Below are 27,851 nucleotides of genomic sequence, written 5' to 3'. Positions count from 1 at the left end.
TGGTCTTGCCACAAATGGATGAACTGCAATGAACCATGTCAAAAGCGTGTAACAAACTGCTTCCAGTAAGCCTATTCTGACAAATGGAGCCCAGAAGAGTGTAATACCTGGTTCGGAGGAAAGCTGCGCAGCAGCTGTCTGATGTTGTTGGAGCACTGGTTGTGCCAGTGCTAGTAAGCCCACGTCACACAGTCAGTCCATGTATGTGGCCGCTGAAGCACCAGGCTGAGCTGAACAGCCTGCAGCACCTCTAGGGTTTGGATGCCTGCTGGTGCAGTGTTTGCTCCACAAACTTTGAATCCCTATCAAGAATTAGAGAGGACACAAACTCAGAGTTACACAGTGATCCCAGAGGGAGCTTAACAGCATGAAAAGTCAGTGCTGACTCCCAAATGTATAAGGCCCAAGGAATCATTAGATTATTTGAAAAGTAGACCAGGTCCTAAGTGTTACACTGGTTACAGAATGCTTTGACTGACAGGCAGCAGAAACGGTGAACGAGGATTTGGACAGAATTACTCACATTAGGTACTGGTTGACGTTTTCTGCTGGTTGCTTGAAGAGACCTTCAAACTCATCCACGGCAGACAGAGCAAATCAACACTACGTGGGTTACGGGAAACAAATAAGTTTCTGTAGGCCTTAGGACCACCATCAGGAAATACAGCAAATAAGAAGAGCATGGCTGTTATGGGAGAACAGAGGAAGAAAACCCTCCCAATGTGTCTCCTCAAACTTGTCAAGCCCTCACCACTTCAATGTAAAAACCTATGATCTTAATCTGGGAAGAGGTTTACACACAAGTGTACATTCATGCAGAATTTATTAAGATGTACACATTACCCTAGGTATGTCATGCATCAATTCAAGAAAAAGTTCACACCAAGAATAAAACATGAACGATCTCTATGCAGGTTCTGGGGACTGGGAAGAAAGTAAGATAGAGGTTTGACCCCTGTGAATTCGGAGGTCGATAAATAGTCACTGGTGAAGTGATCTGGAGCACCTTGATGCTCGAAATCCAGGTTCAAAGGCCAGCTGTGCCACAGTCTTGTGACAATCAGGCATATCTTTACTTGTGTTTCCTAATTTTAAAGACAAACACTGTAACAGTAAAACTACACCTCATGGAGTTAATAAGAAATAAGCAAACATGTACACATTTAAAGCTTAGTTTGAAAGTCACAAGGGCATATTAAGTATACATGTTTTTCAGAATTCCTGTGAGAGTTACTACTGTCATTCCAATTTTACAGATAAGGAATCTGAAGCATGAAGTGGTTAAGTCCAAGGGCACATAGTATATTAGTTTTAAAATCCTTTTTATTGGCCTTTCTGCGTACTGGGTAGAGAGAAACACAATAATAGAACCATAACCTAGGAGAGGATTTATATGTATAGAAATGAACACACACACACAAACACATCTCTTTCTCCGTCTCTCTGTATCTACACACACACACACACACACACACACACACACACACCAACATGGGATGCATGGAAAGGGAGAAAGAAACATACTGAACTGACTCCACAAGTATAAACTCTTCCCTTCTGGAAGGAAAAGTGACAGACTGAACTGTTACTGCTCATTTTCTTCCTGTTCCCATACTTCCTAAACATAGCCTCAAAGACTGGGTTAAGAATCATTTTGATAAAAGGATGGTTATTTGTGGTCTGAAAGGGGATTGTAATTAGGGCCAAGTTCTGAGGACCAGTTAATGGGGTGCTTTTACTTTGTCAATGTACATGAGAGTTATGCTCTTTTGTATGTATGTGTACTATATAAACACAAATATGCTGACAAACTATTAAACATATTTTGGGAAACAATTAGAAAATTATTCCTAAATATGGACTTAATATTAGAGATATCTAAATAACTAGCAGAGATGATATTAAGTTAATTTTTTTCAACGACAAAATAGTATCCTGTACACAAAGAATCATATCCTCACCCTTTAGATATACACTTCTCACATAAAGTATTTCACATGGTATAAATAATACTTCCCTGTATGTTTGCAAAATAAAAATTTCAAGTTAAAAAAAATCATTATGAAAAGCGTTAGGCTCCTAGGTTTAAAGTGAGTGAAGGAGAGTTAAAGAGAGGGCAGATATTACATACACTGAGGCTTCATCATCGGAATAACAAGAGTTTGGCAACTGAGACACTGTCCCAGTACATATCTTTTCCACCTCTTTCTCCCTGCAAGGCTGATCACCTGCAAAGTGTGCTCGATGACATTCGGGAAGTTCTTCAGTGTGCACCTGGGGATGGACTTGTCAGGAGGGTCCTGGCTGGAGCTGTATGACTCTGTCAGGAAGGGGATAAACCCTTACACATTACCCTTGGTACCCAGTGTGCCTGACTCCAGAAGAGGCTTTCGGTACAACACACAGCAGCAGTCCATATACGTGCCTGTGAGAAAGTTGCAGCAGGTGAGGGTGGGGAAAATAACATCAGGATAGGACACGGTGACACACACTCCCTAAAACACACACATTACTCTCGCCTCGTCCTCACCCATCCCCAAAACTCACGGGCATCCACATTGTCCGAGGCATTGTCCACACCATCCAGGTTTTGGAGGAATTTATCAATCATACGCATGCTCTGTGTGAGGGCCCACACAGTTCTGATGGCTCATCACACGGATGTGTGCATTTATATGGTTCACAGCTGCAGCATCTGTATCAGACTTCAATTTCTGGGTAGTGATGGAGGAACAGAACTGTCATTCACATAATCACCCAACAAAACTTTACAGAGCTGTTCTGAAAACTGATTTAAGTAATGATGCACAAGACCTAGGCTCTGAGGTCAGGAGGCTCTGTGGTCTATGACAAATGCCACACAGCTTGGGCTGGGACAAATGAGGAATGGCGTGAATAAAAAAGGAAAACAGTGATACAATAGGAGACAATGGGTTGAGTATCTGTTCTTTTGTCTACCGAACATCCACTGTTTTTCGTTACTAGCACCCCGAGTTGGAGTGCATTCACGCAAAGAAAACCAAGGTCCTCTGAACATACAAAAACAAAAAGGATCCTCTGAAACCAAGTCAGATCACATTCCTCTCCTCAAAGCCCTCTATTGATTCCCACTTTCACTAAGGGTGAAATGAGCTGGTCCCTATTCCTTTGACAACCTTCTCTCTTACCATGATCTATCTCTGTCTCTATTCCTTAAACATAGCAGTCATATTCCAAACTCAGGTTTTTGCTCACACTGTTAACTTCACCTGGCATACTCTTCCCTGAGATTTCTTCCTGTTCTCGTATACCATCTTTAATTCTCTGCGGTTATACCACCTTTCCAATGAGGATTTCCTTTACCACACTGCAAACCACCCTCTCATGGCACTTCCAGTTCTATATCTTGATTTTCATTCTTGCCCCTACACAGTATGTTTCACCTTGTTATGTTCTAACCACATACAGTGCTATTGTATTTATTATTTGCTCTAGCAGTTGTCCAAAATGAAGTTAAAACAAAGTTTGTGGTTTCTTTTTTATCTGATGCACAGCTATCAAGATTTCCTACGTTTGATATTTAATCTGAGAACATTTAAAAATATTATTACTCCATTTAAAATTGGAGGGTCTTCCCTGGTGGCACAGTGGTTTAGAATCTCCCTGCTAATGCAGAGGAAATGGTTTTGAGCCCTGGTCTCGGAAGATCCCACATGCAACGGAGCAACTAGGCCAGAGCCACAACTACTGAGCCTGCGCGTCTGGAGCCTGTGCTCCACAAAATGAGAGGCTGCACTAGTGAGAGGCCCGCACACTGCGATGAAGCATGGTCCCCGCTTACCACAACTAGAGAAAGACCTCACACAGAAAGGAAGCCCCAACACAGCCAAAAATAAATAAATTAATTAATTAATAAATATGGAATAATTCCATTATATAGTACAAACACTATGAAAGAAACTCCAATACAAAGCGTTAATAACAGGAGTCAATCTGTATTTACAGTTTTACAAATTTTACTTATATAATGTCTTAGAAGATAGCTGAATTTTCATTATTTACTGACTTTAATGTATTACATGTTTTGCTTGAAAGATGTCAGGGATATCCAGCCTCACAGAAAAAAAAAAATCAATAACATTTTCAGATGACTGTTGATATTTAAATATATATATATATATATATATATATATATATATATATATATATATATCTCAAAACTTGACAAGCGATATTTCTGTAACGTTTAGTTGAAAGGTGAAGTACTGATCCACATCAATACCCACTGTCTTTCTCTGTATTTTGAATGGCTCTTTAGTTAATGCACAGTTCTGTATCATCATGAATTGGTCTGGTCATTTGGAAAATACTGTGTTTTTGGGTTATGGACAGCCTCCTAGAACAGAGTGGAAAATTACCCTTTCACCTGATAAAATGGGGATAAAAAGGACATAATGTCTTAGTATTCTTAAAAGAGTTGTGCTCTTTTGGACTTGAGGAAAGAGTGCTGCCAATCTCCACTGCATTAGAGAATCTCTCGTTTACTATGTCTTCTCACTAGACAAAAGCAGAAACCTTTCATTTGCTATCTTATATATTCTAACTACTTAAGTAGTACCTAGTATTTGCATGATAAAATGAAAGGAAAGATAAACACTGGGCAGGCAAAATAACACTGAACTTTACAGAGACACCCCAGATAGATCCCTCTATAATCTAGCTTCCAGAGTTCCACATTAGCCGTAACCAAAAACCAAAGAAAAAAAAAGATGGCTGGGGACAGGTTTAAACTCACAAATGAAAGATGTAATAAGTTTTCAATAAATATCTCCTGGAAGAAAGAGTGAGTGGTAGAGAAAAGAAATAAGGTAAGAACTGAAGGAAAGAGACAAACAAAAAAGTCCTAAGGTGGGCTTCCCTGGTGGGGCAGTGGTTGAGAGTCCACCTGCCGTTTCGGGGACATCGGTTCGTGCCCTCGTCCAGGAAGATCCCACATTCCGTGGAGCGTCTGTGCCCATGATCCATGGCCGCTGGGCCTGAAGGTCCAGAGCCTGCGCTCCACAATGGCAGAGGCCACAACAGTGTGAGGCCCACGTACCAAAAAAAAAAAAAAAAAAAAAAAGTCCAAAGGCAATAAGACAGATAACCAGAAAAAGACAGGGGAAAAGTGAAAAACAAAGCTGAACCACATACCATATCCATTCCACTCACCTTGATATCACAAGGTCGGAACAGAAACTGTCGATTCAGATTGGATTTTACTATGGTGTCCATGTCTGTAATGGTGATTGCCACACCCTCCCCACAGCCTAGCCCAGTCATGGCAAAGGTCTTGAGTAGCTCACAGCCAACGGCCCCTGCACCCACCTGGGAGGTGGCCAAGAAGGGAGACACAAGATGGTTAGGGTCACTGGGTAACAAAACCACTCCTCACTACCCCTGCAGAGGGCAAGAGAGGGTAAGAGGATCTATGACTGCATATTTAAGTCACAGTGCCATAAAAATCCATGGTCCTCTAAGGAAAGAGGCACAAGACCAGGATATAAAGGACCTGGTGTGAAGAAAATGGAAGAGGGATGAGATGAGGGTACAAGCCAACACCATCCCTTGTACACCATGAGGATACTCCAGAAGAGGTGGCCAGAGCCTAGGGGACCTAAAGGTAGCTTTTGACCACAAGGTTCTCTCACCAAGAAGTATCTCTGCTTACCCAGCTTCTCTTGCAGGTCAGAGCCAAATACAGCCACCTGCCCATCATAATGGTTCTGGCACTGACTCATGTGAAGGAAGAGAGGGTAAGGGAAAAGCCACGTTAAAAAGATCACAATAATGTCTTTTCCATGGGCCCAAATCACATACTGGAAGGCACGTGTCCTCTGTAACGGCCTCTTTTCCCACAGGGAGACACTCAATGGCATCAAAGTACAGCTACTGTATAACAGGCATAAACTTTCCAGAGCAGCCCTGAGGAGTCGGTTAGAAAGAGAATGTGATCACTGGTTAATCAGAGCTGGAAAGCAAGCAGCAGGGCCGGAAAGGAACCTGGCCCACGCCCAGCACTGTCTGTCTCCACTCACGCTGACCTTCATAAACTCCTGGGCAGCCACGCAACCAGTGAAGGAGTTGATGGGTGCCAGATCCCGAGGGGCCATATAAGCCGGCTTCTGGATGAGGTCTTCATCCAGACTGTTTTGCTACACTGCTGGCAGAGCTTGAGAATTCAAGCCTGTGCTAGGGTCACCAGTTCTGTTGTGTCCTCCTGGAAGGAGTAAAAGAACAATCACACCACTGTGGGGAGAGGGAGAGGGAGAAAAACTAAATAGATGAAAAGGCATAGAGCAGCTTTGGTTCAAGGACCTGGTTGGCTTGCCCACCCATCTACCTCATTGTGGGGCCGAGAGAGCTGGCCATGCTGGGCACGGAACTGGTGCAGGACCTGGAAGCCAATTTGTAGCTGAGGAGGGCGAGAATACTTGACAAAATTTGTTATCACAAAGTCCGGCTCTGCCTGTGAAGTAGGCAAGGTTTTCTGTGAAGAGCAAGATATCAGAACCAAAAAAGTAAAAAACGTGGAGATGCCTGGAAGCCTACAACACACCCTCCTGCTCATACTCACAAAGCTTATCCTCTTAGTTACTTTGACTTGACTGACAATGCCCCCACAGATGTAGTCAGAGAAATTGGAGGTATCACAGATACTAAAGGTGTAGGGACCTGGGGGATGAAAAGAATGAAGGGTTATCTGTCAATTCATTCCCTCCCAAGATCAACAGCACTATCAAAACAGGGATATGAAAACCTCCCACCTTCTTCCTCACCTAACACCCTCCCCCATACAGTGGGAGTTTGGAGTTAACAGATATAAGCTATTATATATACAATGGGTAAACAACAGGGTCCTACTGTAGAGCACACAGAAATCTATTCAGTATCCTGAGATAAACCATCATGGAATAGAATATGAAAAAGAATGTATATATAGATAACTGAGTTACTTTGCTGTAAAGCAAAAAGTAACTAATTTTTAAATCAACTATACTTCAATTAAGAAATAAAAATAATGTATCGTACATCATAAAACAAAATCAAAAACAAAAACACAATGCTGATTTCTTCAGACAACACAGGTATTCTATGCCTAAATGCCACTCTAGAGAAAAAGAAGTAAGGCCTGAAAGGATCAGATAGCAACTACATAAGTTCTCTAGAGCGGACTCAAAAATATTAAAGGAACACAAAACGCAACTCCAAAACGCTAACATCACAATTACCTTCCATCTATCAACACTTACCAGAAACTTACCAGCAAAATCTGTGGCTTTAGTTTTCATTAAATTTGTAAATTTTTTGTCCATTATTTCTTCAAAAACTCTTTTGGCCCACCCCTTTCTTGGGAATTTCTTTGACATGTGAAATATATTTATAATAGATGTTTTAATGTTCTTGACCTGTGATTTTACATAACAAATGTGATTAACAAATTAACACACAAGAAAAAATTAGGAAGTTTAACAACGTAGAAGAAACTATGCAAAATACAAAAGGTGTGTGGGGGGGAAGTCAAACAAGTCAAGTGCCTTAATACTCATGTAATTGGAGTTCTGGAAAGATATAATGATATGGCAGTGAGCTCCGAAAGTAATATTTTCAAAAAACATGTGGGCAGAAATTTTCCCAATTTCATAAAAGTATAAACCCATATTTAATAAATATTTAATAAACTGCAAAAGAGACATGGAGAAAACTATACAAATATATATAATGTATTATATATATATATAAATATATATATATAAATATATATATATAAATATATATATAAATATATATATAAATATATATAAATATATATATAAAAATATATATAAAAATATATATATAAATATATATATAAATATATATAAATAAATATATATATATATATATGTATATATATATATATATATATATATATATATATATATATATATATATATATATATATATATATATATATATATATATATATATATATATATATATTCCTCTGTGCTTTGTTTTTGCCGAATCCCATGTTTTGGTATGTTGTGTTTACATTTTAATTCACTTCAGAGTATTTTCTAATATCTCTTGGACACTGTTTGACTCTTTTATTACTTAGGAATGCGTTGTTTAATTTCCACATATTTACAAGTTTTCACAAGTTCCTCCTATTATTGATGCCCATTATTCTTTCCTTTGTGGTCAGAGAACAATTTGGTGTGATTTAAATTATTGACACTTGTTTTATGGCCTAACGTGAAGTCTATCCTGGAGAACATTCCTAGTTCAAGTGAAAGGAAATTGTATTCTTCTGTTCTTGGGAGGAATGTTGCGTACATGTCTGTTAAGTGCACTCGGTTTATATCATAGTTTTGTTTAGGTCTTCTCTTCCCTTGGTTATCATATATTTTGTCATTCATTTGGATATGCTGTTGAACCTATTTATCTCTCTCTCAAATTTTGTAAGTTTTTCATTCAGGTATCTGGAACTTTTTTGTTAGGTGAGCATTTGTTTATAATTCTTGTGTATTTCAACAGATTTACCCTTTTATCAATAATATATTATTAATCTAATATAATAATATAGTAATATATACTGTCCTTTGTCTCATTATTTTTTTATGTAAAATCTGTTTTGTCTGTTGTTAGTATAGTCACTATAACTCTCTTTTGATTTTTCTTGGCATGAGACTTATCTTTGCAACATTTTACTTAAAATCTATTTGTTTCACACTAAGATTTGTCTCTTTAACAACATATACGTGGTCATGTTTTTAAAAAATCCATACTTACAATCTGCTTTTTAATTGGACATCTTCTAGTGTACCACTTTTATGGTTATTTGTTATTTCTTTTACTATATACATTTTAGAGCCATTTTATTAGTGGTTGCTCTGGAGTTAGGTTGTTATAAAGTAAACTGACAGTTTCTAACAACCTAGTTCACATTAATACCAACTTAATTTCAAAATATGAATTTTTTCTTTAATCTAGTTTATCCTTATTCTTGTGTTGTTCTTATCATAAATTACATCTTTATACACTTTATACATCAGCACCAATTATTTTTTTTTCCTGTGGAGTAATGTTTTAAATCAGGTAAGAGAAAAAAGTAACTGCATTAGTTTACTATTGTTGCTGTAACACATTTTCAGGAATTCAATTGTTTAAAACTTTACAAATTATTCTCTTAAAATACTACATGTTACAAGTCCCAAATCCATTGTACTGGGCTAAAGTCAATATGTTGGCAGGATTGGGTCCATCTGGAGGCTCTGCTGGGAGAATGTATTTCCTTGCCCTTTTTTTTTTTTTGCTTAGCGGTTGCCAGTATTCCTAGGCTAGTAACCCCTTCTACTACATTCAAATACATCAGTTCATTATCTACTTCTGTCATCACATTAACTTGTCCTCTGTCACTGACATCTCCTTCATTCCTCTTATAAGAAATATTTTGATTAGATCCACCCAAGGCAACCCAAGAAAATTTCCCATCTGAAGACTCTAATATAATCATATATGCAAAGTTTTCTGCATAAAATAACATACATGTCCTGGGGATTAAAATGTGGGCATATTGGGGGACTATTATTCAGACTACAATCATACACACAAAAAAATCGTTTAAATTATCCTCTGTATTTACCTATATAATTACTTTTACTGATGTTCTTCCTTTCTCTGGATTTGAGTTATCATCAAAGTGTCTTTCATTTTAGTTTGGACTCTCTCCAAGAATTATCTCATCTTGTAGGGCAGATAGTTAGCAATAAATCCTCTCCGTTTCGTGCTTATCTGGAATTGTCCTAATCCTGTCCTCAGTTTCAAAAGATGGTCTTGCTGCATATAAAATTCTTGGTTGACAGTTTTTGTTTTTTTTTTCTTTTAGCACTATGAATGTATCGAAGTGTTTTCTGCCCTGCATGTTGTCTGATGAGTAGTCTTTTTTTTTTTGGTTTAATTGAGAATCTCTTACAGGCCATGGGTTGCTTCACAGTGCTTTCACAATTCTCTCTTGGTTTTTGGCTTTCAGTAGTTTATGATATGTGTTGCTATGGATCTCTTTGAGTTTAACCTGCTTTGAGTTTGTTTAGCTGGGCGAATCTGTATAATGATGTTTTGCATCAAATTTGGGATGTTTCTTGGCATTAATTCTTAAAACTTTCTTTCTGCCCCCATAATTATTTTGACAACTCCCCAGGTTAAAGTACATTTGCACTGGGTGACGTCCAAATTATGTCAAATATAGCCAGTCTTGCAAACGCAGAATTCCAAGGAACATCTCAGTCACATCAGATAATGATAAATCTTTGGAGATGAGGTTCTGAAAGAATTCTCACTTTGTTCTTCTCCTTCTGGTGGCTACTCGGATGCAAAAGGAATGCATACTCTTTCAATATGTACTATTATTAAGCTGGAAAAAAGGAGGATGGGATTGTGACCATTTAAAGTCTCTAGAGCTTGCTGATCTTACCAAGATTCAGTCATTTTTAAACACGTAAATACTTCCCTAGTTCCTGTGAAATTTTGTGAATTTCCAAAGTTCTGAAAAAGTTGAGTCTTACAACTTTGTAGGTTTGTAATGTAAAGAATTTTTGGAGGGCCTTACACTATCATCTTCTGACATAACTCATTAGCTGTCCTTTCTGAGGAAGAAACAATGATCCTTTCGTGTTCCAGCCCGCAGTTGGCACAAGAGAAGTGTTGGACCCTTACAGTAATTCTTTCCATGATTATCAGCTGTGTGACCTGAAGACAGGGACCTCACTTCTCTGGGCCATCTATAAAATGAGGATAATGATTGTACCTTTCCCCATTGGTAGAGTTTAAATGACTAAATATGAATAAAGGGCTTAAAAAAGAGTGTGACACACAGTACATACTACCTAATTAACATTAGTAGCTGGAATACTATTAAATTACCTGGTGTATTATGACACCTGATAAAGACTTACATTCACCACACTGTAAAGATCATGTAAGTATTTGCTGTTCTTCTTATCATCGCCTTCATACCACCAATGGATGCTGAAAAGAAATTGCCTGTGATCACACAGCTGGGAGAGAACAATGTTGTATTTTTCGTTTAGAAACTTTGCAGGTAACTGACATACTGGACCAGAAGGCTTTCCCTTCCTCATATACAGAAGTATGTACTTCTTCGCTAGACACAAGGCTCACAACTCTATAACCCGTTAGGGAAAATTATACATAGTTTATGTACATGAATGAGTAAAGGCCATACTCTTCATGATAGATGTACAACTGTCCTAAATAGAGCCTCTCTAAATTGGGACTATACTCTCCCTCATGAATTACCAATGCATGTAATTTTGCATGATAATATCTGTGTCCCAGCAGCACAACTGTTCTTTCTCCATTCCTGACAAGAAGGACGCCATATGTTCATGAATGGTAGTAAAACTATAGAAAATGATGTCCTAATGGTACCCTGTTTCTCTCCAGATCCTAGTTGACTATCTCCAGTATCCTTTCTTAGCCTGATTTGAAGACTATCTTTACGAGAAAAGTGATTTCCGATGAATCGAATCTTATTGACACAGATCTCCAAATGCTTGGAGGACCCTATAATGGAAATTGGGTCAAAAAAGTCATTCTGGCAAGATCCCAACACTTGTACTAGGACCCTTACTTAAACAATATTCCTCAAATCCTGCCTTGATTAGAAATCTCCAATTTTACCCAAATCCACCTCCCTTTGGAGAACATTGCAAATACCATGTGCTATCGAAACATGGCCACCAATGACCATCCGCCAAATATTCCTAAGCCCTGGCGCAAAATGATATGCCCCCAAAGAGACATCCAAATCCCTCCCCTCAGTCCCTAAACACCACCTCTATAGGTCCCCTCCAGAATAGACATCCCCTAAATGGCACCATGGGCCATAGATGCAAAGACATACCTCAGGGTATACCTGAAGTTTAGATCCTTTCTACAAATGACATGTAGGATTTTAGACACCTTGAACTCCTCTTGACTCATGAAACACTCTTATTTACCATTGCAACAAAAAGAATAGGAATAAACATACCCGGGGAGAGAAAAGAGTTGTATGCAGAACACTACAAGATGCTGATGAAAGAAATGAAAGATGATACAGACGGAGAGATATGCCATGTCCTTGGGTTGGAAGAATCAACATTGTAAAAATGACTATATTACCCAAATCAATCTACAGATTCAATGCAATGCCTATCAAACTAGCAATCGCATTTTCCAGGGAATCAGAAGAAAATATTGCACAATGTGTATGGAAATAAAAATACACCAAATAATGAAAGCAAATTTGAGAAAGAAAAACGGAGCTGGATGAATCAGTCTCCTGCACTTCAGACTATACTACAAAGTTACAGTCCTCAACACAGTATGGTACAGACAGAAAAACAGAAATATACATCAATGTAACAGTATAGAAAGCCCAGAGATAAACCCACTCACATATAGTCATCTTATTTTTGACAAAGCAGAGAAGCATATATAATGGAGATAAGACATCCTCTTCAACAAGTGGTGCTTGGAAAACTGGACGGATACATGTCCAAGAATGAAATTAAAACACTCACTAACACCATACACAAAAATAAACACAAATGGATTAAAGCCCTAAATGTAAAGTCAGACATGACCAAACAATTAGAGGCAATCTTAGGCAGAACACTCTATGACATAAATCACAGCAAGATTCTCTTTGACCCACCTCCTAGAGAAATGGAAGTAAAAACAAAAATAAACAAATTGGACCTTGTGAAATTTAAAAGCTTTTGCACAGCAAAGGAAACCATAAACAAGACCAAAAGACAACCCTGAGAATAGGAGAACATATTTGCAAATGAAGCAACTGAAAATGATTAATCTCCAAATTTTACCAACAGATCATGCAGCTCCAAACCAAAAACACAAACAAGAATCCAAAAATGAGCAGAAGATCTAACTATACAGTTCTCCAAGGATGATATACAGATCGCCATAAAACACATGAAAGGTTGCCCAATATCATGAATCATTAAAGAAATGTAAATCAAATCTACAATGAGGTATCACCTCACATTAGTCAGAATGACCATCAACAAAAACGGTACAAACAATAAATTCTGTAGAGGGTGTGAAGAAAAGGGAAACTTCTGGCACTGTTGTTTGGAATGTAAATTGTTACAGTCACTACGGAGAAAAGTATGGAGGTCATAAGAAACTACTACTAGAAATAGCATATGACCCAGCAATCCCACTACTGTGCTTATACCCTGAGAAAACCATAATTCAAAAGGAGTCATGGAACACAAAGTTCATTACAGGTCTATTTACAATAGCCAGGACATGGAAGCAACTTAAGTGTCCATGGACAGAAGAATGGATAAAGAATGTGTGGCATATATATATATAAAATGGAATATTACTCAGACATAAATAGAAATGAATTTGAGCTCTTTGTGGTTAGTTGGATGGACTTAGAGTCTGCCATATTTCGTGAAGTAAATCAGAAAGAAAAATGAACAACTGTTTGCTAAGATTTATGTACGAAATCAGAAAAAAAAAAGGTTCTGATGAACGTAGGGGCAGGAGAGGAATAAAGATGCAGATGTAGAGAATCGACTTGATAACACTTGCAGGGGCAAGGATAAGCTGGCACGAAGTGAGATAGTCATATAGACGTATATACACTACCAAATGTAAAATGGATAGCTAGTGGAAAGCAGCTGCATAACACAGGGAGATAAGTTCAGTGCTTTGTGACCACCTAGCCATGTGAGATAGGGATGGTGTGAGGAAAATGCAATAGGGAGTGGATAAGGTAATATATGTATATCAATAGCTGATTCACTTTGTTATACAGCAGAACCTAATGCAATATTCTAAAGCAATTATACTCCGATATAGGTGTTTAAAAAAAGGAATATGTTGTCTATAAGAGCCATTTTAACTTTAAGGACACACATAAGCTAAAGGTGTGGGAATACAAACTGATAGTCCAAACACTTTCCAAACAAGAGCAGGACTGGCTCTCCCAATCTCATTTAATACAGACTTTCAGTCACAGTAGTTAAGAAGTGATAAATAAGGTCAGTATAAAATAATAATGGATCAATTTATCAAGAGGTTATAATAATTGTAAATATATAGGTACTGAATGTTGCATGATTAAACAAATATTTAAATCAACCATTAAGAGATCTGATAAGAGAAACCAACAGTAAAAATAATAATACTAAGGAACTATATTATCCCACTTTCTACCTTAGAAAATTAATAAAAGCACAGAAGGTACCTAATAAACTTATAGAGAACTTCCATTAATCAGAACCAGAATCCACATGCTTCTTAAGTGCTGATGGAACATTCCCCCTGATAGTCACTGCCTTGGCACATAAAGCAAGCCTTAACAAATTTAAGAAGATCAAAACCACATTGAACATCCTGTTTTATCATAACGTTATGAAACTAGAAATCAGTAACAAGAGAAAAAGTGAAAAATTCCTAATATGTAAAATTATACAGCACACACTGGAAAAATCTATGGGTCAAGGAAGAAGTCAAAAGGGAAATCTGAAACTACCTTCACATAAACAAAAATGACAACATACCAAAACTTTGAGGATGTAGCATAATCAAACTAAGGAGTGAATTTTTAGCATTCATAACTTCTTTTATTAAGAGAAAAGAATGATCTTAAATACACGACTTATCCTTATACATGAAGGCCTAGGAAAAAGGAACAAATTAATTTCCAAGAATAAAAGGAAGAAATATGAAAGTTTCAAATGGAAATGAATAAAACAATAATCATATAATTATTTAAAAACTGAATCCAAGAGCTGGTATTTGTAAAGCATAATAAAATTGACAAAGCTTTAGCTAGACTAATGAAGAGAAAAAAGAACTTAATAAAGAAAACTTTAATTGAAAGAGAAGAAATTGTGACTGACACCATAGCATACAAATCATAATAAAGAAAGCTAAAAAACAGGGTCACACAAATGCATAAATCTCCACTATCTCCAATGTACCATGTTGCAAGACCAACATGAAGAAGATAAAAAAAAAAACAAAGTATGTCTTGATCATACAAATGATGAATTAGAAAATTGATTCAGTATTCAAAACTCTCCAAACAAAGAGAAGATGAGGATCAGATCATTTCATGGGTGAATTCTACTGAACATTTAATGAAGATTTATTGCCAGGCCTTCCCAACCCTACCAAATAACTAAAAAAGAGGAAACATTTCCAAACTCATTTTATAAAACCAGCATTTATCTGATTAACAAAGCCAGATAAAGATATAACAACGGAATCACAAAACAAAACAAACAAAAAAACGCAGAACTTACAGGCCAATATACTTGTACATATTGATCGAAAAATTCTCAAGAAAATTCTAGCAAACCAAATTCAATAGCACACTAAAAGGATCAACATGATAAGGTGGGATAACTCCTGAGGATGTAAGTGTAGTTAACATTTTTAAATCAATGCTTTTAATTAACCACATGAATAACATGCGGAAGAAATGTTTGAAAGTATTTTTTAGACTTTCTTGAATAAAGCTCCTAACTAACTGTGTAGCGAAGAAACATTTTAAATGTAATAAAGGTCATATATTAACAAGCCCACAGCTAACATCATATTCATGGTGAAAAGCTGAAAACTTTTCCTCTCAGAGAGGAACAAATAAAAAAATGCCCACTATCACCACTCCTATTCAACATAATATTAGAATACCTAGCCAGAAGCATTAGGCAAGAAAAAGAAAAGAAAGGGATCAAAAGTGGAAAGGAAGAAGTAAAAATGCCTCTGTTGGAAGATAAAATATGCTGTATGAAGGAAATCCTAAAGTCTCCACCAAAAACCGCATGAAATTGTTAGAACTAATAAACAAATTCAGTAATGTTGTTGGCTGTGAAACAAAAATACCAAATTAGTTGCATGTGTATACACTAACAAGAAAATAGCTGACACAAAAATAAAGAAAACACTTCCATTTACGGCAGTACCAAAAACAATAAAATGTTAGGACTACATTTAAGCAAGGAGACAAAAACATCTGTACACCTAAAAATATGACATTTACAAAAACTGAAGAAGACACAAGTGAATAGAAACTTATCCCATGTTTCTGAATTGAAAGAATGAATACTGTTCAAATGTTCACGCTACTTAAAGCCATCTATAGTTTCAATTGAAACCCAATAAATTTTCAATGGCAATTTTCCTAGAAATAGAATAACAATCCTAAAAATTGTAGAAAACAACAAAGGACCCTGAAAATAGCCAAAACAATTTTCAGCAAGATAAACAAAGCTGGTTGCAACTCACTTTCTGGTTTCAAACTATTATACAAAGTTATGGTAATCAAAATAGTGTGAAATTAGCATAAAAAAGACAATAGACCAATAGAATAGGACTGACAGCCCAGAAATAAACTCAGCCATGTCCAGTCAAGTAACATTTGACAAGGACGACAAGAATAAACAATGGAGTAAAAATAGACTTTACACTGAGTGGTGTTGGAAAAACGGGATATCCACACGGAAAACATAAAATTGAACACCCATCTTAGACGATTCAAAAATTAACACAACATGAACAGAAATCACAACATGCCTAGAATTAAACAGAAAAAAAATCTACAAGGCATTTGTCTCAGCAATGATTCTTTTGGGTATGATACCAAAAGTAGAAGGAACAAAAGGAAAATTCAACATGTGTGACAACATCAAATTTAAAAGCCTCTGCACAAAAAGAAACTTGAACAGAGTGAAGAGGCATTGAACAGGAGGCATAAGGATTCTCCTATGGAATGGGAGAAAAGATTTGCCAACAACATGCCTGCTACGGGACTAATGTCCAAACATAAAAGGATTCAATTAAAAAAAAGTTGAATAATCTAATTAAAACGTGGGCTGAACACCTTAGCAGATATACTACCTTCATAGGAGACCTACAAATGACCAAGAGACACATGAACATTTGCTCAACATCTGTAATAGTAAGAGAAATGCAAAATAAAACCACAAAGGGATGTCAACTCACACATTTCCTAGTGGTTATTATGAAAAAGAAAAGACAGAAAAGTGTAGTCAAGCATGTAGAAAACTGGGAAAACTTACAGACTGTTGGTGGGAATATACCTTAGTACAACCACTGCATAAAATAATTAGGATGTTCCCCAAAGTACTAAAAATAATACCACCATATAACCTAGCAATTCCATTTCTGAATATACATATTTGAAGGAAATGAAATCAGTTACTTTACTGAGATATTTGAACTCCCATGTTCACTGTATTAATATTTACCAAAATATGCAAGGCATAGACACTAACTGTTTATCAATGAATAAACGGATTAAGAACTGTATATATTACCACAATGGATATTATACAGCCATATAAAGAAAATCCTGCAATTTGTGACCACATGAAATCAACTTGTGGGCATTATGCTTAGTGAAACAATCAGAGACATAAAGACAAACTGTGTGGTCCCACTTATTTATTAAATCTAAACGGCAGAGGTCATCAAAACAGAGATTTGATATGTATTTAATAGGTGTGGGTTTGGGAAAAATAAGCAGATGAGAGTCAAAGAGTACAAATGTCCTGGTATAAAATATGTAGATTCTTGGGATCTAAGTTACAGCATAGTGACTTAGTTACCAACACTTTATTGCATATTTCAAGGTTACAAGGAAAGGAGATCTTAAATGTTCTTACAGCACACACACAAAAATGGTAACTATGTGAGGTGATAGAAGTATTAACTAACATTATTATCACATTATTTCACAACATAGATGTAAGTCTAATCATCATGCTGTGTACCTTATAATTACCAAGGTTATATGTCAATTATATCTCAATAATGTTGGGGAAAATGTATTAAAGATAGGACCTAAATGTTTCAAAGACTTTGAGTAAAGAAAAGGAACAAACTTCTCAAGATTGGCCTTGGCAATAATTTCTTGACAATGACAGCAGGAGAGAAGGCAACAAAATCAAAAGTTAAGTGAAGTGAAATTGTCCTGAAACATTCCTACATAATAAAGGAAACAATCAACAGAATTAACAGGCAATCTATAGAATAGTATAAAATATTTACAAACACGTACCTTAGAAGTGGCTAATATCCAACATACTTTAGGAAAGTGCAAAACCTCAGTAGTGGGATATCACCTCATATCTGTTAGATTGGCTATTATCAAAAAAGAGAAGACAGCAGGCATGACAAAAGGGAACAACCTTACACTCTTGTTGGGAATGCTGATTGGTGTAGCCACTCTAGAAAAGAGTTTGGAAGTTCCTCAAAAAACCAAAAATTAGACAACCAAATCATCCAGAAAAAAATCTTCGGTTATTTATAAAATGGAAGGAAAAACGCTGTCTCTAAAACACACCTAAATAACATGTACACTGCACCATCATTCTCAAATGCCATACCGGGATAACTACACACTTAGCCTGAATAGATGGATAAAGGAAATGTGCCCCAGTAAATTATTTTGTGTTGCAGGAAAAAGAAGTGTCACAATAAAAATATATTCAGGCATAGTAGAAGTAAAATGGTGCCATTTGTAATAAAATGGGTGCACCTTAAGGGCACTATGTTAAGTCAACCTCTCTAATAGTAAGAGATGTTGAGAAGAAGTATGATGAAATAAGAAGTAAGAAGTACTTAAGAAGTAAGTCAGACATATAAAATCAAACATGGTGTAATCTCACTTATAGGAAAAATAAATTAATCTTCGTTGCAGGTTTTTCAACTTCATCACTTTAAATATATCCTGCCAGTCCCTTCTGGCTTGGAGAGTTTAACAACTGTCCTTCACAACCACTTCCAAAATATAGCAGAGGGCAGAACACTCCAAAACTAATTCTACAGCACCACCATCACCCTGATACCCAAACCAGGGAAAGATATAATTAAAAAAAGAAAACTACAGGCCAATATCACTGATGAATATAGATGCAAAAATCCTCAACAAAATAATATGAAACCGAATCCAACAGCTCATTAAAAGGATAATACACCATGATCAAGTGGAGTTTATTCCAGGAATACAAGGATTCTTCAATATATGCAAATCAATCAGCGTGATACTTCATATTAACACATACAAGGAGAAAAACAATATGATCATCTCAAGAGCTGCAAGGAAACTTTCGAAAAAATTCAACACCAATATATGATAAAAACCCTCCACATAGTAGGCATAGATGGGAGTTTCCTCAACATAATAAAGGCCATATATGACAAACCCACCGTAAACATCATCCTCAATGGTGAAAAACTGAAAGTATTTTCATCAAGATCAGGAACAAGACAAGGTTATCCACCCTCACAGCTGTTTTTCAACATAGATTTGGGCGTTTCAGCCACAGCAATCAGAGAAGAAAAGGAAATAAAAGGAATCCAAATCAGAAAAGAAATAAAGCTGTCACTCTTTGCAGATAACTTGATACTACACGTAGAGTATCCTAAGGATGCTACCAGAAGATGAATAGAGCTAACCAATGAATTTGGTAAAGTAACACGATACAAAATTAATGCACAGAAATCTCTGGGATTCCAATAGGCTAATGATGGAAAATCTGAAAGAGCAATTAAGGAAACACTCTTATTTACCATTGCAACAAATAGAATAGGAACAAACATACCCAGGTAGAAAAAAGACCTGCATGTAGAAACCTATAAGATGCTGATGAAAGAAATGAAGGAGGTTACAAAGAGATGGAGATATATGCCATGTTCTTGGGTTTGAAGAATCAACATAGTGAAAATGACTGTATGACATAACGCAATCTACAGAGTCAATGCAATCCCTATCAAATTAACAATGGCATTTGCAAGGAAACTAGAAGAAAAAAATTCACAGTGTGTATGTGAACAAAAAACATGCCAAATAGCCAAAGCAATCTTGAGAAAGAAAAACAGAGCTGGATGAATCAGGCTCCTGGACTTCAGACTATACTAAAAGCAACAGTAATCAAAACAGTATGGTACTGGCACAAAAACAGAAATATAGAGCAATGGATCACGGTAGAAAGCCCAGAGGTAACCCCACAGATATATGGTCACCTTATTTTTGATAAAGAAGGGAAGAATATATAATGGAGATGAGACATCCTCTTCAACAAGTGGTGCTGGGAAAACTGAAAGGCTACATGTACAAGAATGAAATTAGAACATTCCCTAACCACATAAACAAAAATAAACACAAATCGATTAAAGGACTAAATGTACAGTGAGACACTATCAAATACTTAGAGGAAAACATAGGCAGAACACGGTATGTCATAAATAACAGCAAGATTCTTTTTGACCCACTTCCTAGAAAAATGGAAATAAAAACAACTTAAAGTAATGGGACGTAGTGAAACTTAAATTTTTTCACAGGAAAGGAAACCATAAACAACACCAAAAGACAACCATCAGAATGGGAGAAAATATATGCAAATGAAGGAACTGAAAAAGAATTAATCTCCAAAATTAACCAACAGCTCATGCAACTCTAAACCAAAAAACACAAACCATCCAAAAATGGGCAGAAGACCTAAATAGACATTTCTCCAAAGATGATACCCAGATTGCAATAAAACACATGAAAGTTTGCTCAACCTTTCATGTTGAGCATGAATCATTATAAAAATATATATCAAATCTACAATGAGGTATCACCTCACACTAGTCAGAGGAGCCGTCATCAAAAAATCAATATACTATAAATTCTGGAGAGAGTGTAGGGAATACAAAACCCTCAGGCACTGTTAATGGAAATGTAAATTGTTACAGCCACTATAGAGAACAGTATGGTGGTCATTAAGGAACTAAAACTAGAACTAATATATGACCCCACAATCCCACAACTGTGCATATACCCTGAGAAAAGCACAATTCAAAAAGAGTCATGGACCACACAGTTCATTACAGGTGTAATTCCAAAAGCCAGGACAGGGAAAAAGCTAAGTGTCAGTCGACACATGAATGAATAAAGAAGATGTGGCATATATATACAATGGAATATTACTCAGAGATAAATATAAATTAAATTGAGCTATTTGCAGTTAGGTGGATAGACTTAGAGTCTGTCGTACTGTGTGAAGTCAGAAAGAGAAAAAGAAAATCACTTTGCTAACACATATATATGGAATCTAAAAAAAAAAAAGATTCAGATGAAGGTAGGAGCAGCACAGGAAAAAAGATGCAGATGTAGAGTATCGACTTAAGAACATGGGGAGTGGAAAGGGTAAGCTGGCACAAAGTGAGAGAGTCATATGTACATATATACACACGAAATGTAAAACAGATAGCTAGTGGAAAGCAACTGCATAGCACAGGGAGATACGTTCAGTGCTTTGTGACCACCTAGCTTGGTGGGATAGGGAGGGTGGGAGGGAGATGCAAGAGGGAGTGAATATGGGAATATATGTATACCTATAGCTGATTCATTTTGTTATAGAGCAGAAACTAACACAACATTGTAAGACAATTATATTACCATACAAATGATAAAAAAATACAATATGTTGTCTGCAAGAGCAATTTTAACTTTAAGGGCACACATAAGCTGAAGGTGAGGGAATAGAAACTGATAGTCCAAACAGTTTCCAAACAAGAGCAGGGCTGGCTCCCCCAATCGCAGGTAATACAGACTTTCAGTCAAAATAGTTCACAATTGATAAAGAAGGTCCGTATACAATGATAATAGATCAATTTATCAAGAGGTTATAATAATTGTAAATATATATGTACTGAACTTTGCAGGATTAAACAAATATATAAATAACCCATTAACAGATCTGATAGGAGAAATCAACAGTAAAACTAATAATGGTAAGGGACTATATTATCCCACTTTATACCTTAGAAAATTGATAAAGACAATGAATGTACCCAATAAAATTATATAGAAGTTCCATCCAACAGAACCAGAATCCACATTATTCTTAACTGCAGATAGAGCATTCCGTAGGATAGAACCTGTCATGGAATATAAAGCAAGCGTTAACATATTTAAGAAGATCAAAACCACATTAAGCAACCTTTTTTATCATAATGTTATGAAGCTAGAAATCAATAAGAATAGAAAAAGTGAAAAAAAAACCTAATATGTAGAATTATACAGCACACACTGGAGAAATCTAAGGGTCAAGGAAGAACTCAAAAGGAAAATCTGAAACTACCTTCAGATAAACAAAAATGACAATATACCCAAACTTTGGGAATGTACAAAAATCAGTCTAAGGAATGAAATATTTTTAGCAATCATAAATTCTTATATTAAGAGAAAGGAATGATTTAAAATAAAGGACTTAACCTTATGCCTGAAAGATTAGGAAAAATGCACAAATTAAGCACCAGGAATAAAAGGAAAAAGTAAGAAAGATTCAAATGGAAATGAATAAAACGAATATCAGATAATTAGGAAAAACTGAATCCAAGTGACGACATTTGGAAAGGATAATAAAATTGACAAGCTTTAGCTAGACTAACAAACAGCAAAAAAGAGCTTAATAAATAAAACTTTAACTGAAAGAGGAGAAATTGCAACTGACATCATAGCACACAAATCATTATAAAGAATGATAAAAAACCGGGTCACAAAAATGGATAAATCTCCAACAACTCCTATATAAAATGAAGCAAGACAATCACGAAGAAGCAAAAAACAAACAAACGAAAATTATCATGATCATAAAAATAATGACTTAGGAAATAGAAGCAGTATTGAAAACTCTCCCAACAAAGAGAAGCCCAGGATCAGTTAGTTTCACTGGTGAATTCTACTGAACATTTAATGAAGATTTATTGCCAGTCCTTCCCAAACTCTCCCAAATCACTACAAAAGAGGAACCATTTCCAAACTCATTTTACATAACCAACATTGTCCTGAATAACAAAGCCAGATAAGGAAATAACAAGGGAAACACAAAACAAAAGAAAACAAACATACAAACAAAGGAAAATCAGAAAATTTACAGGCTAATACCCTTTTACATATAGATGCAAAAATTCTCAACAAAATTCTAGCAAACCAAATTCAATAACACACTAAAATGTTCAACATGATAAGGTGGGATAATTCCTGGGGATGCAAGGGCAGTTAACATTTTTAAATCAATAATTTTAATTTATGACACGAATAGCATGCAGAAGAAATGCTTGAAAGAATTTTCCAAATTTTCGTGATTAAAGCTTTCAACTACCTGGGGAGAGAGGAAACATTTTAAATGTAATAAAGGTCATATATTATCAAGGCCCCAGATAACATCATATTCATGGTGAAAAGCTGAAAACCTTTCCTCTAAGACAGGAACAAATAAAAAATGCCCACTATCACCACCCCTATTCAACATAATACTAGAAACACTAGCCAGAACCATTAGGCAAGAAAAAGAAATAAAAGGAATCAAAAGTGGAATGGAAGAATTAGAAATGTCTCTGTTTGAAGATGACATATTCTGTATGCAGGAAATCCTAAAGACTCTACCAAAAACCCCATGAAACTGTTAAAACTAATAAATGAATTCAGTGTAGTTGTTGGATATGAAATAAAAATACAAAATTAGCAGCATTTCTATACAATAACTAGAAAAAAGCTGACAGAAAAACAAAGAAAACACTTCCATTTACAGCAGCACCAAAAAAAATAAAATCTTAGGAATACATTTAAGCAAGAAGACGAAAACATTTGTTCACCTAAAAATATGACATTTTCAAAAACTGAAGAAGAAACAAGTAAATAGAAAGCTATCCAATATTTCTAAATTGAAAGAATGAATACTGTTCAAATGTTCATGCTACCTCAAGCTGTCTATAGTTTCAGTGCAATCCCAATCAACATTTCAATGGCAATTTTCCTAGAAATAGAATAACAATCCTAAAAATTGTACAAAACAAGAAAGGACCCTGAAAATAGACAAAGCAATTTACAGGAAGATAAACAAAGCTGGATGAAACGCACTTCGTGGTTTCAAACCATAATACAAAGTTACAGAAATCAAAACAGTGTGAGACTAGCATAAAAACAGACAATAGACCAATAGAATAGGACTGAGAACCCAGAAATAAACTCAGCCATGTCCAGTCATCTAACATTTGACAAGGACGACAAGAATAAATAATGGAGTAAAAATAGACTTTACACTGAGTGGTGTTGGAAAAACTGGATATCAACATGGAAAACAATAAAATTGAACAGACATCTTAGACGATTCAAAAATAAACACAAGAATAGAAATCATAAAATCCACAGAATTAAACAGAAAAAAATATTTCCAAGGCATTTGTCTAGGCAATGGTTCTTTTGGATATGATACCAAAAGTAGAAGGAACAAAAGAAAATTCAACATGTGTGACAACATCAAATTTAAAAGCCTCTGCACTAAAAGAAACTTGTACAGAGTGAAGAGGCAATGAAAGAGGAGGCATTGGAATTCTCCTATGGAATGGGAGAAAATATTTGCCAACAGCATGCAAGCTACAGGAGAATGCTGAAACATAAAAAGTCTCAATTAAAAAAAAGCGAAAAATCTAATTAAAAGGTGGGCTGAAGATCTTAGCAGATATATTCCCCTCATTGGAGACGTACAAATGACTAACTGACACATGATTATTTGCTCAATATGTGTAATAGTAAGAGAAATGCAAAATAAAACCACAATGAGATATCAACTCACACATTTCACAGTGGATTTTATGAAAAAGAAAACAGAGAAAAGTGTAGTCAAGCATGTAGAACACAGGGAACACTTACAGACTTTTGGTGGGAATGTAACTTAGTACAACCACTATGGAAAATAATACGGATGTTCCTCAAAATACTAAAAAATAATACCACCATATAACATAGCAATTCCATTTCTGAATATACATATTTGAAGGAAATGAAATCAGTTAACTTACAGAGATATTTGCACTCCCCTGTTCACTGAATAAATATTTATCTAAAATGTGCAAGGCATTGTCACTAACTGTTTATCAATGATAAAAAGGCTTAAGAAATGTATATGTTACCACAATGGGTATTATACAGTCATATAAAGAAATTCCCGCAATTTGTGACCACATGAAATCAACTTGCAGGCATTATGCTTAGTGAAACAATCAGACATTAAGACAAACTGTGTGGTCCCACTTATTTATGAAATCTAAATGGTGAGTTCATCAAAAAGAGAGTTTATACATATTTAATAGGTGTGAGGTGGGGAGAAACAGGGAGATGATTGTCAAAGAGCACAAATTTCCTGTTATAAAATGTGTAAATTCTTGGGATCTAAATTAAAGGATAGTGACTTAGTTACCAATACTTTATTACATGTTTAAAAGTTACTGGGAATGCATATCTTCAGTTTTCTTACAGAACACACACACAATTGGTAACTATGTGAGGTGATAGAAGTATTAACTAACATTATTATCATATTATTTCTCAACATAGATGTAAATCTCATCATCATGCTGTGTACCATAAAACTACCAACGTTATATGTCAATTATATCTCAAAAGTGTTGGGGAAATTGCTTTAAAGATAAGATCAAAAAGTTTCAAATCCATTGAGAAAAGATAAGGAACAAACTTCTCAAGATTGGCCTTGGCAATAATTCCTTGGCTATGACAGCAGTAGAGCAGGCAACAAAACCAAAGTTAAGTGAAGTGAAATTGAACGGAAACATTCCTATATAATAAAGGAAACAATCAACAGAATTAACAGGCAATCTACAGAATTGCAGAAAATATTAGAAACACATACGAGATAAGTAGCTAATAACAAACATACATTAGGAAAGTGCAAAACCTCTGTAGTGGAATATCACCTCATATATATTAGATTGTCTATTATCAAAAAAGAGAAGATAGCAGGCATGACAAAAGGGAACCCTCCTACATTCTTGTTAGGAATGCTGACTGGTATAGCCGCTCTAGAAAACAGTTCGAAGATTCCTCAAAAAGCTAAAAATTAGAACTACTAAATCATCCAGAAAAAACTATTTGGGTATTTTTATAAAGGAAGGAAACACACAAAAACATAAAGATACTTGCATCCCATGTATACTGCACCATCATTCTCAAATGTCATAACAGGAAACAACACACTTAGGATGAATAAATGGAGAAAGAAAATGTGGCACAGAAAAGTATTTTGTGTGGCAGGAAAAAAAAGGTGTCACAATAAAAATATGTTCAGGCATAGTAAAAGGAAAATGCTGCCTTTTGTAACAAAATGGGTGAACCTTGAGAGCACTATGATAAATCAACATCTCTAATAGTAAGACATGTTGAGAAGAAGTACAACAAGTTAAGAAGTATTTAAGAAGTAAGTCAGACATATAAAAACAAACATGGTGTGATCTCACATATTTCAAAAAAAATCATCTTCATTGCAGGTTTTTCTCCTTCATCACTTAAGATGTCCTGCCAGTCCTTCCTGGCTTGGAGAGTTTAACACCTGTCCTTCTAAAACTCTTCCAAAATGTAGCAGAGGGAGGAAAATTCCAAAACTAATTCTATGGAGACAACATCACTAATACCAAAAGCAGACAAAACATCAAAAAAATAAAATAAAAAATAAAACTGCAGGCCAATATTACTGATGAATATAGATACAAAAATCCTCAACAAAATATGGCAAACAGAATCCAACAGCACATTAAAAGGAAAATACACCATGATCAAGTGGTATTTATTCCAAGAATACAAGGATCCTCCAATATATGCAGAGCAACCAACTCGATACACCATATTAACAAATTGAAGTAGAAAACGCATATGATCATCTCAGTAGATGCAGAGAAAGCTTTCTAAAAAAATCAACACCAAGTTATGATAAAAACCCTCCACATAGTAGACATAGAGGGAAGATTCCAGAACATAATGAAGACCATATATGACAAACCCACAGCAAACATCGTCCTCAATGTTGAAAAACTGAAAGTATTTTCACTAATATCAGGAACAAGACAAGGTTGCCCACCCTCTCAACTCTTATTCAACATAGTTGTGTATGTCTCAGCCACAGCAATCGAGAAGAAAAGGAAATAAAAGTAATCCAAATCTGAAAAGAAGAATTAAAGCTGTCACTCTTTGCAGATGACATGATACTACACATAGATAATCCTAAAGATGCTACCAGAAAATGACTAGAGCTAATCAATGATTTTGGGAAAGTAGCAGGATACAAAAGTAACGCACAGAAATCTCTGGGATTCCTATAGTCTAATGATGAAAAATCTGAAGAGAAATTAAGGAAACACTCTCATTTACCATTGCAACAAATAGAATAGGAACAAACATACCAAGGTAGACAAAAGACCTGTATGCAGAAACCTATAAGATGCTGATGAAAGAAATGAAAGAGGATAAAAAGAGATGGAGAGATATACTATGTCCTTGGGTTGTAGGAATCCACATAGTGAAAATGACTAGATGACCTAATGCAATCTACAGAGTCAATGCAATCCCTATCAAATTACCAATGGCATTTTCCAGGGAACTAGGAGAAACAATAGTACAGTGTGTATGGAAACAAAAAAGACACTGAATACCAAAGGCACTCTTGAGAAAGAAAAACGCAGCCGGATGAATCAGGCTCCAGGACTTCACAATATACTACAAAGGTACAATAATGAAGACAGTATGGTACTGGCACAAAAAGCGAAATATAGATCAACGGAACAGGAATGAAAGCCTAGAGGTAAACCCATGCACATATGGTCATCTAATTTTGATAAAGGTGGCAAGAATATACAATGGAGATAAGACATCCTATTCAACAAGTTGTGTTGGGAAAACTGAACAGCTACATGTACAAGAATGAAATCAGAACACTCCC

At 35.7% G+C, this 27,851-nt stretch overlaps 1 pseudogene across 1 annotated transcript in view; it reads right to left on the bottom strand.

Annotated features, from left to right (window-relative positions):
* The window catches only part of LOC308609643 (ubiquitin-like modifier-activating enzyme 1), a 54,416-nt pseudogene that overhangs the window by 13,304 nt on the left and 13,261 nt on the right, over positions 1-27,851 (bottom strand). The window contains exons 4-14 of the transcript in view: positions 11,452-11,586; positions 6,596-6,693; positions 6,362-6,508; positions 6,063-6,238; positions 5,839-5,943; positions 5,670-5,750; positions 5,191-5,346; positions 2,548-2,714; positions 2,229-2,425; positions 524-588; positions 108-302 (exon numbers count right to left, since the gene is read on the bottom strand). The product of the transcript in view is annotated as a ubiquitin-like modifier-activating enzyme 1 (transcript). The remainder of the gene's footprint in view (positions 1-107; positions 303-523; positions 589-2,228; positions 2,426-2,547; positions 2,715-5,190; positions 5,347-5,669; positions 5,751-5,838; positions 5,944-6,062; positions 6,239-6,361; positions 6,509-6,595; positions 6,694-11,451; positions 11,587-27,851) is intronic.

The sequence above is a fragment of the Mesoplodon bidens genome (assembly GCF_964165515.1).
Source record: "Mesoplodon bidens genome assembly, chromosome: Y".
NCBI lineage: Eukaryota > Metazoa > Chordata > Mammalia > Artiodactyla > Ziphiidae > Mesoplodon > Mesoplodon bidens.
This window is presented reverse-complemented; position numbering and strand designations above follow the sequence as displayed.